Source organism: Phascolarctos cinereus, unplaced genomic scaffold (genome assembly GCF_003287225.1).
Source record: "Phascolarctos cinereus isolate Bilbo 61053 unplaced genomic scaffold, phaCin_HiC Scaffold_2;HRSCAF=192, whole genome shotgun sequence".
NCBI classification, from domain to species: domain Eukaryota; kingdom Metazoa; phylum Chordata; class Mammalia; order Diprotodontia; family Phascolarctidae; genus Phascolarctos; species Phascolarctos cinereus.
Window position 1 is genome coordinate 319877733 of NW_027555625.1, and position 14069 is coordinate 319891801.

At 38.2% G+C, this 14069-nt stretch overlaps 1 long non-coding RNA gene across 1 annotated transcript in view; it reads left to right on the top strand.

Moving 5' to 3' along the window:
• The first annotated feature begins 10789 nt into the window (after positions 1 to 10789).
• LOC110211309 (uncharacterized) overlaps positions 10790 to 14069 on the top strand; it is a 75276-nt gene continuing 71996 nt past the window's right edge. Inside the window, exon 1 of the long non-coding RNA XR_002325347.1 lies at positions 10790 to 10938. This is a non-coding gene — a long non-coding RNA (uncharacterized LOC110211309). The remainder of the gene's footprint in view (positions 10939 to 14069) is intronic.

The following is a 14069-nucleotide window of genomic DNA, read 5'->3' on the forward strand; positions in this document are numbered from 1 at the left end:
CAAAAGATACACAGCAAAATTAAAATTTGATTCCTAGTTCAGTGTTCTTTCTACTTTACAAGTATTTAGTCTAGGATCTCACTACAATAAAGGTGGCCACTTTCAGATCATGAAAGACAGATTAGTCACTAACTCGCCCAGTCTTTCCTGGGACACTTTCTTAGAACAAGGGTTTTTAACTTGGTTATACATGTCTTTTTTATTATTAAAAATGGCATTTTGATATAATTGATTTATTTTGTAATTCTGTGTACTTTATTTTATGCATTTAAAAACATTATTCTGAGAAGGGGACTATAAGTTTCATCAGACCGCTAAAGGAGCCCAGGATATAAAAAAGGTTAAGAACTCCTGGTAGAAAACTTAGCTAAATATATTAAATCTTCCATGTCATACTCCCCTGTCCCAGCCTACTTTAAAAGGAAGACTTGCCTGACACATGACTTATATCTTCTCATCATTATTCAGAGACAGAATTTTCCCCATTCATTCTCACGCTACATCCTGACTATCATACAATTCAATTTGAAGCAATGTGGGAAACTTCCAAAACAGCCTTGATTCCTCTTTTCCTAGTCCTAATGAATTTAAATAAAAGCATAATGTGAACAACACATTGCGAAAGAGATCAGGCCTAACACTTTATATTAGAGTTGAAATTCTCCAAGTGTTTCTTTTTGTAAATAAATGAAACTCTGATGATCAATAATAATTGTGATTAGAATATTAGCCCGCCCCCATCCTCAAAGAGAGAGAAATATGGCAAAGTAATTGCTATGAGCTCTTTAAGTCACTCTGAACTCTATTTTTCACAACCAGTGTGTCATTATAGCATGATGATTGATCCCATGTTCTTTTTATTTTTTATATTTTTAAAAATTTATTTTATTTTCAATTCAGGAAACAAAGCAAGCATTTCCATAACACAGTACAATTAAAAAAAAAAGATGATTGGTAATGAAACTGCAAATCTACCAGGTACAACTTGCTATTTCCTCCAAATATAAAACAAAGTTATCATGTAAATTTCTTTTTTTTCTTCCCTCCCTCCCTCATCTGCCCCAGAGATAGCTACCATTAGCCACAAATAGGTGAAATTTCTTGAGGCTGGGAGTGAGGTGAAAGTTGAGGTGAAATTTCCCTCAGGACAGAGCCAATCCAGACAGGGCCTGCTGTTTGTTGATTTTATGGAGTTGGTCTAGAGGCGTCTACACTTCACTCAGACAAAACCTCAGCCTCTGGAGTCTTCTCTGAGGTCATCTCAAGTTAGGAAAACAACTGCTTTACCCCTTTCTTTTTGCTACTCTATGTTCATTTTGCAATGATTTTCTTTCTGTTTATGGAGGAGATCTGGAGAGCCTAGAAATTTCTGACCTACTTGGCCATCTTCCCACAATGCCTTGACCCAGTGTTTTTGAAAGATAAACCAGTGGCATGTAATCTCTGACAAGGAAGCATAATCACAATCATAATCATAATAATAACGAATGACTAGCATATGTATAGTGCCTACTAAGTGACAGGCTCTGGTCCTATCTTATTTAAATGAGATAAATAAATAAATGAGATGGAAGAGAAGGCTTTCAATACATCCTCAGTTACATGTACTATCTTTTTTTTTGCATTTTTTTGGATATTTTATTAATTTATTTTGATTTATCAACAATCACTTCCACATGCTTTTGAGTTTAAATTTTTCTCCCCCTTCCTCCCCACCACCCTCCCCAAAATGGTGCACAATCTGATATAGGCTATACATTTACATTCCTACTAAACATATTTTCACATTAGTGAAGTTGTAAGTAAAAATTAAAACCAATAGGAGGAACCATCAGAAAGAGGAAACAAAACTCAACAGAAGAGGAAAAAAAAGATAGTGATTCAACTTTCACAGTTATGATTACTATGTCTTTTTCTCCATCCCTTTTTCCCCCCCTGTTTATGCTTTTCTTTCTCCTCTCTCCCTTCCCCCCTTCACCAGTACTTTGCTTTTGACCACTGCCTCCTTCAGTCTCTCCTCCCTTCTATTATCCCTCTCCCCCCTCTTCCCCTTTCTCCCCTTTCTGCCCTCCCTTCCATCACCCCTCCCTTTTCTTTCCCCTTTTCCCTCCTACTGCCCATAGGGCAAATTAGATTTCCATACCTAAGTGATTATGTTATTCCCTTCTTGAGCCAAATCTGATGACAGCAAGGTTCAAAAATGCTCACCCCCTTCTTTCTCTGCTGTAATAGGATTTTGTGTCTTTTCTTGTAATGTAATTTACCCTTGTCTGCCTCCTCCTTTCTCAGTACATTTTCTAAGATCAGACTAATCCACTTACTTGGATCCATTTAACCCACTTGATTAGATTTTTTTTTATCATTACATCAAAGTCAACTAATATCCACCCCTTTATGTATACTCCTTTAACATAGTGTAATAACAATACAGTTCTCAAGAGTTGCAAGTGTCATCTTCCCTTGTAGGGATGTAAACAGTGTGCCCTTATTAACAACATTTTGTATCTTTCTGTCCCATTTACCTTTTTATGTCTTTCTTGAATCTTGGACTTGAAGATCAAATTTTTTGTTGAGCTCTGGTCTTTTTATGAAAGGTTTGGAAGTCCCCTATTTTGTTGAATATCCATCTTCTCCCTTGAAAAATCATGCTCATTTTTGCAGGGTAGTTGATCCTTGGCTGCAATCCAAGCTCCTTTGCCTTAAGGAATATCATGTTCCATGCCCTGTGGTCTTTTAATGTAGAAGCTGCAAGGTCCTGTGTAATCCTGACTGTGGTTCCATGATATTTAAATTGTTTCTTTCTGGCTGCTTGCAGCACCTTCTCTTTCATCTGGTAATTTTGGAATTTTGCTATTATATTCCTTGGCATTGTCAATTTGGGATCTCTTTCAGGTGGTGAGTGGATTCTTTCTATGGTTATTTTACCTTCTGGTTCTAGGACTTCAGGGCAGTTTTCCTTTATGATTTCCTGAAAGATACTGTCCAGGCTCTTTTTTTCATCATGATTTTCAGGTAGTCCAATGACTTTTAAATTGTCTCTCCTGGATTGATTTTCCAGGTCAGTTGTTTTACCAATGAGGTATTTTAAGTTTTCATCCATTTTTTCATTTTTTTGTTTCTGTTTGACTGATTCTTGCTCTCTCATAGAGTCATTAGTTTCCATTTGTCCAATTCTAGTTTTTAACAGATTGTTTTCTTCTGTTAGTTTTTGTACTTCCTTCTTCAATTGGCCAATTGTATTTTTAAGGGATTTGTTTTCTTCAGTGTACTTTTTTCCAATTGGCCAATTGTATTTTTTAAGGACTCTTCTACCTCTCTCATTAGACTTTTAAAATCCTTCTTGAGCTCTTCTAAGAAGGCTTTTTGGGCTTCAGACCAGTTCATATTCCTTTTGATGTTGCAGATGTGGTTGACAATGTTGTCCTCTTCAGAATTGTCTTGATCTCACTCTTCTCATAATATGAATCTATGGTATTTCTTTTTACTCATGGTTTCTTTATTCCCTGGCCTTTAAAGAGATTGAGCTCTCCTGCTGGGGAACAGAGGGTACTGACCCAAGCTTCTTGTGTTGGGAGCCTAGGTCTTGGTCACTGGCTTTGTGTGCTGGGGCCCCTTATGTTGGCAATTGGAGGCTGTAGGGTTTTGGCAGCTTACCTCATGTTGGGCTGGAATCAGCAAGGCTGGAATTTTCAGGCAATTCTAGATTGCCTGCTTTTCCTTTCCTTTAGCTTTCTTCAGCTCCTTTTAGATGGGTGCTGCAGGGTGTTTATCTGCCTAGGGCCCCTTGCAATGCTGCCTCCCTTGTTTCTGCTAATGCACTGGGAGATTCCCTTGTGGTAGAGTACCAAGGCAGCTGGTGGTTTCTGAGCTGGTTTCCACCAGTTCACCTACCCTCACTGAGGCACTCAGAGGTTCAGGTGTTGCTGTTTGCGTGCTCTACCACCTGGGCTTCAGGATCTCTTCCTGGTTGACAGTTGGAGGTGTTGGGTTGGAATCAGCAAGGCTGGGACTTTAGGAAGACTCTAGGTTGTTTTCTTCAGCTCCTTTCAGATGAATGCTGCAGGGTGCTTATCCCTGGGGCCCTTTGTAGTGCTGCTTCCTTATTTTTGCTGAGGCATGGGACCATTGCTGGGTTGCTACACTGCTGTTCCCCGTCTTTCTTCTAGTTCAGCTATTCCAGGTTTTTTTTTTCTAGGGTGATATTTTCTGGATTTTCAGAGGTTGTTAGGGGAGGGTGAGAGAGACTACCTTTTCACTCTGCCATCTTGGCTCTACACGTGCTGTCTGAAGACAAGATTGGCTAAATTTAGAGTAGTTGCCCAATAGCTGATGACCATTTTGGCTATGGAGACTCATGAAAAAAAAAAAGAATACCAAAGCTAGTATTCTGGGATGTGTATAAAGGCTCAAGTGTATTATATTGTGTTACTGCTTTATCTCAATGCAATCAGATAAGTGAAATATGGAGAAACTTCATTAATTTGCCTTCACTCAGTTAGAAAGCATGTACAGATGCCTAAATCCCAAATATTTATTGAATTCAAGCAATGCACAGGGCACTGCACTAGCTGCTGGTGGGTACAAAATTGGTTCTCATAAACAGCCTGTTGTACTTTTTGTGAAGATAGGTGGTAATGGAAAAACCAGGTAAGTAAATCCTCTCCTTTCAAATTTTTTTTTATGTTATTATAGAATGTTTAAGTATGTATGTTTGTGTGTACATTTGCACATGGATGTGTAGAGAGATACAACTATACATACAGATATTATAGTAAGTTTTATCTTTTTTATCTTTCTCTGCTAAGAACAATTTAAGTAGACCCCAACTTTGCTTTTGCCATATTAATTACATAGCATTTTAAAACATTTTATTAAAGTGGGAAGTTAGCTTACTTCTACATTTTATATGTACTAAGAGGGAGACAAAGTAGCCTTTATTTCAAAGGATCCTATAATTCAGACATTTCTGATTCAGCCCTGCCTCCCTTTCACTAGTCTGAGGTGGTCTACCAATTAAAAATCATTTTGTGAGACTTTATAAAAAGTGTTCTTAACTTGAGGTCCATGAGTCCCTATGGGGTCCATGGATAGATTTTAGGGGGTCTCTGAATTTAAATGGGAAGTATTTTATCTTCTCTAACTTCTGAATGAAATTTAGCATTTCTATCAATCAATTATGAATTTTAAAAATTATTCTGAGGAGGCCATATGCTTCAGCAGACTGCCAAATGGGGTCCAGGACACAGAAAAGAAGATTAAGAATTCCTGACTAAGAGGTAGCTTAGGTGGTACAGTGGGTAGAGCACTTGCTCTAGAGTCAAGAAGACCTGAGTTTAAATCCAGCCTTAGACACTTATTAGTTGTATGAACCTGGGCAAGTCACCTAATCCCAATTGCCTCTCAAAAAAAAAAAGAATTCCTGAAAAGAGGTGTGGGGGGGTGGGGACAGTTAGGTGGCATAGTGGAGAGATCATCAGCCCTGAAGTCAGGAAGACCTGAGTTCAAATCCAGCCTCATACACCTATTAGCTGTTTGACCCTGGGCAAATCACTCAACCCTTATTGCCTCTCAGAAAGAAAAAAAAAATCCCAAATAGCTATCACTTGGGAAGAAATCCTTCCCTGCTCTTCCCACCCCACTGCCCTAACTTTGTAAACCAAAGCTCTTCATCCATAGGGAGTCATGTATCATGTAATCCCAGGACTTAAAACTGGAAAGGACCTTAGAGATCATCTAGTCTAAGCCCCTTATTTTACTGCTGAGGAAACAGAGGATCAGAAAGAAGTTACTCGTTGGGTTCTATCACTACAGAATCATTGCTAGGACATTGTAGAGGCCAATAGTCCTGACCTTAAAGAGTACAATTCCTTTCTCCCAACCTCCAGATTCCTCCTCCTCTCCCACTTGGCCCCATTCCCTACTCTTGCTGCTATTTGCCTCCTGAAATAAATCATCCCCTCCTCAAAGCCAATTTCCTTTCTAGAATATTTTCTAGTTTTGAGGATAAAGACTTTCCAGAGAACATCTTGAAGTGAATTATAGCTCAGAAGAAGTCCCAATCCTTCTCCCCAACCCCTTCTCCCCATTACCCAACAAAGCTGGGCTCTCCACAGTCAGAAAGGGATGGAATCAAATTCATCTGTTTCTTCAACCATATGACAATGCCTTCAGTTCCTTAAGAGCTCCACTCCTTTCAGCAAAGGAGCAGGAGAATGCCAGGCCAGCACTGTAAGTTCATGCTGCTAACATGATTAGAAATGTTGGGATAAACAAGTTGTGGTTTTCCCTTCCTGCCTCCAGAAAGCACAGGAAGAGGACCTTTGATGTCTCCTAAGCACCCTTCCTTCTTTTTCTGCCCGTGGTCTAATAAAAAGGCATGCTTGTGTTAGGACACTTGTGTCCCATCCATGTTGTTGCTGGCAGAATATTCTTTGTGGTAACAAGAACATAAAATATCCCCTGAGAAACCTCAGATTAAGTTTATTTGACTTTTCCTCAAAAAAATTAAAAGAAGAAGAAGAAGAAGAAGAAGAAGAAGAAGAAGAAGAAGAAGAAGAAGAAGAAGAAGAAGAAGCAGCAGCATGGTGTAATCAGGATTGTTTTCCTAACTGAGTTCACTGATGCAGTTTTTGGTCAAGGAGAATATTGGCCTGGCAGCTGGTAAAGACAAACACACAAACAAACAAACAAACAAACAAAAACGCAATTGAACTTTTCCCTAGTGACCTCCCACTTTCCATTTAAAGACTTTATGATTACGAAAATCAGCAGGGTACAGTGGAAAGAATGCTGAATTTGGGACAAGAAGACCTAGGTTCAAATTCTACCTTTTTCAACTTAGTTCATGGTTGACTTTGGGAAAGTCCCTTGGCCTTCCTGTGCTGCCATTTTATTCATCTGTAAAACAGATAGATGGGTCGTACTAGAGGAGCTTGAGAATACCTTCCAGTTGGGGCAGCTCAATAGCACAATGGATAGAGCTCAGGCTTTGGAGTTAGGAGGACCTGAGTTCAAATGCGACTTCAGACCAAACATTTGACACTTATGAGCTGTGTGATCCTGGACAAGTCACTTAACTCCAATTGCCTTAAAAAAAAAAGAGAGAATACCTTCCAGCTCTAAATCTATAAGCCTAAAATAGAAGTAACTTTGGCCTTCTCCTCTTTCCCTTCATCCACTAGGGCAGAAGTTCTTAAATGAGCAAAGACCTGTGGGCAGATTTCAGGGGATCTGTGAACTTACATGGGAATCAATATGTATGTGTGTGTGTGTGTGTGTGTGTGTGTGTGTGTATGCAACATATATACTTATGTATACATACAAATACATATATATTGAAAGAAATACTAAATTTCATTTAGTGGTAAATGAAAATTAAGATTCACATGCATACACATGCATATATATTACTTATATAATATACACATGCATGTGTACAATGCACTTATATGCATATAATATATACATAAATGTACAGACATATATATATATATATACATACATATATACATATGTATATGAACAACACACACACACATTTTTTTTCACTGACCTCTAAATGAAATTTAGTATTTCCTGCAACTATGAATGTTTAAAAAATATTATTCTGAGGGGGGGGCTCCTTGGCTTTATGGGACTGCCAAAGATACCCAAGACACAAAGAAGGTCCTGCAAGCCCCGCACTAACTAGAGGATAGGGGAACTTTCTCAAGGCTGGAAACTTTCTGGGCCATATGTGCATAGTGGCTTTTCTAACTTTAGGTGAGGTTAGAACCTTTGGAAATTCTTCAAGGTCAGTGCCTGACTCCCAGTGGAAAATTGTTTTGGCTAGAAGAATAAAGGCTTGATTAGGCCTTCTTCCAGAACCACTGAATTTAGAAGAAAGTGACCAAAAACTGTAGGTTCAGACAATTTCATCCCTGATGGAGGGGGGTCACAGGAAGAGCAGCCATGGCTGAGTTCACCCTATGGATACACCAGAAGGTGTTCAATTGCTTCATGAATTTTTGTATTCAACAGCAACACTCAACATATACTAAGTATTTGGGGGTTACTTGTGAACTATCATTTCAACAGCTTGAATTCATAGCTATTCTTCATGGAACACAAATTTAGTGCTCCTTTACCTACTTCCAAATCTCTAGAGTCGAGATATTGGGACTCCCTGATCCAAGAGAAAAAGAGAAGTTTGGAGAAAACTGCTGGACATGAAATTACAAGGCTTGAGTTCAAGTCCTCCTTCTAATACCTTTTGGCTTTGTGGGAAAATAACTGCACTTCTTTGGGGCTAGGTTTACTCATCTACAAAATGGGCATAATAATACTTGCACTACCTTCCTTACAGGGGTATAATGAGGAAAGAATCCCGTAAAACAAAATGCAAAATAAAAACTCAAGGTATTTTCCCTTTCTCACCCATCTTGTGGTCCTCTCCTTCCAGTTTCAGAATAAGCTGGTCACAATGATTTAGGGTAACTAAATACTCATCACTGTTTCTTAGTAACCAGTGCAAAGATGATTTATAGGACTATAGAATTTAGAGATGGAAAGGAATACTGAACAATCAGTTTTAGGGATGTTGGGAAGAGAATTCTTGTTTGGGGACATGAAGAACTGTAGGGCTTCTGAGATCCCTTCTAATGCTTAGATTCTGGGACTTGAGAGATTACTAGTCTAATGTCCTCATTTTACAGGTGAGGAAACTGAGTCTCAGAAAGATTGAATGAAGAGTAAAATTCCACAAGTAGCATGTAAGAGAGCTGGGATTCAAACCCAATTCTCTTATTTTAAACCTAAGGCTCGCCTCACTATATCTCACTGTCTTGTCCCTTCAAGGAATCAAATTACTTGGAGCATGGGCTATGCAAATAGTAAAGCAAGTCAGGAATGACTCCACCTGAGCCAAGCAGTGAAGCAATAGAGGATGACTATCATTTAAATCCAGAAGCTGTAGACATGATCACTCAACCTCTCATTTCCCGGCACTCAGCTGGAGTCACTCCTTTTCCAAGAAAATTCTGCCCCAGCTTAGTTCGTTCTTTTGATCAAGACTCAATCAGTTTCTTGTTCAACAAAAATGACAGGCTGCCTGAAAAGGGAAACAAAATTTGGGGTTTACCGATACTGCTTGGTATTAGACATCAGAAGAAAATGAGCTCTTTCTGCAGAATGTGCGCAGTGTGATGTTCTAGGCCCAAGTTTATCATTTAAAGAAGAGAAGAAAGAAAAAGGGGGAAAACACTCTTGTTTACAGTTTGGGAAAATGAAGAACTGGTTAAATCCTCCATTTTGAGACTGTTTCAAATTAAATTCCTGTTATTTGTTATTTTGGGGTGAGGTAGATATTGGGAGTTATTGACCACAAATTGTTGACCATGGCTAGTTTGAAGACCAAATACTGATGTATGTTTCTGACAATGAACATCATCAGTCAATACAAAGTATTAAGCACCTACTATATGCCATAAACATATATCCGGTGGGAAATCGAGAAGGAGGACCTATCTTGCAGTCCAAATTCATCCCTCTTCTTATCTAGCTTTTTATGCATTTGGACATGTACCCCTAAATCTCTTGTGTGAAGAAAAAATACCTTTCCTGAGTGTTTTATTCCTATCTTCTCTTCCTCTTACCTTTCTCCTCACATGCCTACTCATCATATCCATGTCCTCATGCTCTCTTGTGGGACACAGAACTGGAAGAAACCTTTGAGATCATCCATTCCAACACTCTCATTTTCCAAAGGATGAAAATGAAGTCCAGATTAGGAGAAAAAAACTTGAGAAGGGAGAGAATTTTTGTGAGAGGTTAAACACAAAGCATAAAAGGGGAATACACACAGCCAGAACACTCACGTCAATGGGTATGCTTTCAGAGAATATGTATGTCCAGAAAAGATACAACCATGTATAAGAACCACATGTGCAGCATAGGCATTGGGGGAATATTCATGACTAGGGTGCCCAGGTAAATGGCCACACTCTTGGGAACATATTTGACTAGGAAATAAACATGAAGGAACAGCATCTACACTTTCCATGTTGCTAAGCTGCTAGTGTATCTGGCAATGTCATCATCCCATTGCCGTTGTTGTTGTTGTTTTCTGGGCCCGTTCCCCATGAGGCATTGCTGTCTGCTGTTCTTCCCTAAGTGCTGCTCTCTGCTCTGGTATTCAACTATGTTTTAGGGCAACAAATATACTGTCCGCCATCTGCTGGGGAATGCTATGGTTAGTAAGTCAGCCTCCTACAAGGGAGAGTCCCAGCTCTGTCTGACAGCTCTATCAACCTTATATTGGGCCTCAGCTATAGTCTTTAGCTCAAGTGCTATTTTCAGGGTCATAGGTTACCCTGTCCACTATCTACTATGTGTCCTGAGCTTAGTAAGCTTTGCCCCTCTTGGGAAGGGGACAGCTCTTCCAGACACTAGCTAGAAACCATTTACCCTTAACTAGGCTACATATAAGATAACATGTCTAGGATGATATTACATATCTTCTTTGACTCTCTGCTAAAATTTCTTCTCAATTTTTCTCAATTTCACTTTCACATTATTTATGGTGAGAAATTTGATTAAGTTTTTGGTTCTTGATCACACCCCCAAAACTATAGCAAGTTGCCAAGGCTCTACTTCCTCAAATGGATAAGCAACTGAGTGACTCTGTGATGAGCAAACTACTTTTAAACCCTCTCCATCATACTCTCCTGCTCTGCAGATCACAATGGACTGAAAGGTCATAGAAGAAGGGCTTGGTCACTTTTGTCCTACTTCTCCCCAACAACAAATCATATGCAGGTCTCTCTTCAAACAGAATCTTTAAGTGAATATGTCTCACCATCTCCTTTAAGGATGGAGGAAGAAACATGGGATGTTAAGAGGCCTCGTAGGATTGGAGATTGAACCAATAGCCTATTTCTTGTGGACTCCACTTTTAATAAGGTAATAATTCTAATCATGTAATAATTTGTCTCATGTAATATTTTCATAAAAAACCTAGGGAAAGGACACAGAGAAATCTCCATAAATGCAAATGACAAGATACTCGGAGGTGTGGAAATGTCAAGCCAGCAGTCTACAGGGAATCTTACGAAGCTTTGGAAGTAGCTGAAAAGTTGCTGTTATGTTTTGATATGGCAGCTCACTAACTCATTAGGTAACCATAAATAAGAGGAAAGACACTGATATCTCAGTTATAGCTCAGGAGAAGTCCTCAGGAATCAGTTCACATTGATGCCTGGGTTGGGTCTGTTTTGCTAAAAGAACATATTAGGCCAAAGACCAAAGAAATGTGAAGCGTCCCCAGGAAAAAGAGGAGAAACCAAATTGCAATCCTCTTGCATATGCGACTTATCTCAGAGTTCTGAGAACAGGCATGGTCACTGTACGTCATGATGCATCCCATTTTAGAGTCAAACGCAGATCTTCTGACTCAGTTTGGTGCTCCCTCTACTAGTCATTATGCTTCCATTATTTCCAGTGGCATGTCACAACTACTGGGGCTGTACACAAAGTTGCAAAGTATCAACACTTCTTATGTAAAAACTTCTTTGTCCTCCTAATTGATCTCCCTCCCTTAAGCCTCTTACCTCTATTCATCATTCTTCACACTACTACTTATGTAATTTTTCTTAAAAACTGATCTAATAATGTGACTCCCCTACTCAACCAGCACTGATGCCTTCCTATTGCCTCTAGGATAAAATTTAAAGTCTTCTATTTAGCTTTTAAAGACCTATACAACTTGGTCCCAACCTATCTTTCTACACCTTATTCCTTCTCTACGCTCTGCTATCCAGCCAAACTGGTCTTCTCTCTGTTACTTACGTGTGATACTCCAGTTTTCCACCTCCATGCTTTTGCATTGGTGACTCCTTATTCTAGAATATCTTTCCTCCTTATCTGTGTGTCACAGATTGCCTCTTTTCCTTTAAGATAAAACTTCGGCATGAAATTTTCCTGATTCCCTCAACCACTAGCATCTTCCTTTCCAGATTTCATTGTACTTAGGGACTCTGCATATTTGAATTTATTAACTCTATATTTATATATTTTATATGTTCTTATTATTTCTCCCATTAGAATGTAAGTCTAAAGAAATAGCAAGTGGTACATAATAGAATTTGCAGTTTCATGTGCAGTCATCTTTTTTATTATACTATGTTACTATGTTTATTATACTGTTTAATATACTATGTTACACTTGTATTATTCCCTAAATTAAGAATAAAATAAATAAAAATTAAAAAGAATGTAAGTCTTTTGAGAGCAGTGATTGTTTCATTCTTTGTACTTATGAACATAGTACCTAGTACATTAGTCACTTAATAAAAACTTATTCATTCATTGACTACTTTTTTTCTCTCCCCTTGTTCCCTTATGCCTGCATGTTGCCATCTGTTCATCTCAAGATGCTTTTCCCAAACCAATATAAAATTGCTCCCATCTGAAAGAGACCTATTTGTACAAAAATATTTATAGCAGCTTTTTGTGTGGTGGCTAATAATTGGAAACTTAAGAGATGCCCATCAATTAGGGAATCGCTAAATAAGCTGTGGTATGTGATTGTAGTGGAATATTATCATACTATAAGAAATGACAAGCAGGATGATTTCAGAAAAACCTGGAAACACTTACACGAACTGATGTATAGTGAAATGAACAGAACCAGGAGAACATTTTATACAGTAACAGCAGTATTGTTCGATGAGCTGTGAATGACTTAGCTATTCTCAGCAATAAAAGGATCCAAGGCAATCCCAAAGGACTAATGATGAAGCATATCATCTGCCTCCAGAGAAAGAACTGATATCGTTTAACTATAGACTGAAACATGCTATTTTTTCACTTTCTTTTATTCTCTTTCTTTTATTTGAGTCTTCTTGTACCAAATGACTAATATGGAAATGTTTTACATGATTACACATGTATAACCTATATCTGCATACCATCTCAGGGAGGTGGAAGGGGAGACAGGGAGGGAGGGAAGAAAAGAAGGATAGAACTTGGGACATGAAACTTTTAAAAAATGTTAAAAATTGTTTTAACAAGTAATTGGGAAAATGATATATTGTATATATGTACATATACATAATACTAATATTTTATTAATTTTAATTAATTAATATTTAATATATTTAAAAAAACTGCTCCCATCTTCTATGTGTACTCCATTCTCCCCTGTCTCAGCTGAGTATTACTCTGATTATCAGTGTTAACAATTAATGGATTTAAACTTATCAGAGATATGTCATCCAACATTCTTATTAACCCAAATGAATTCCCAATTCATAGACCCATGGAAGGGAACTCAGAGAATTCTTATCTAGATTCAACTCTACCTGAGCAGAAATCTTCCTCAAACATACTTGAGGACTTTCACTTTCTCTAATGTCAATCTATTCCACTTTTGGCAAGTTTCATTGTGAGGAATTTATTCTTTACATGGAGCTAAAATTTACTTTTATGTAATGTCAGCAACCATGATTTATAGTTCTTTCTCTGGGGCAGAACAAGCCTAATTCCTCTACCATATGATGACCTTTTGAGTTCTTGAAGATAACCATCATGTCCTTCTTAAGTTTTTTTTTTCTTTCCAGGGTAAGCATCTTTAATTAGTTCAATTGATTCTTCCATAGCATGGGTCTTCTGGTTATCCTTCTCTAAGGACTGTCCAGTTTGTAAGAGTCCTTAGAACTGAAAAGTATACTCCAGATGTGGCCTTGGCAGGGCAGAATGCAGAATGCAATGGGACCACCATTTTCTTTGTTCCAGACATAATGGTATCAAGTTGTGGAGAAATGCATTGCTCGCACTTAGTCTGATGGTAGTTTTAGGAAATTATAGGCACTTCTGAAGTTTCCAACTATTACCTCCATATACTTGGGTTTACAGTTCTTGTGGAGGCATTTTATTCTATCCTTCCCTTTCACTATGGGCAAGAATGATGAACTAACCCATATGTGTTCTATCCTATAAAGTTCCTTGTCTCTATAGCACTACAGTTATATGGTGCCAGGTTTCAGGGAATTACAGTCAAATTCACTGAAGGGATATTATCTTTCATCTAGCAT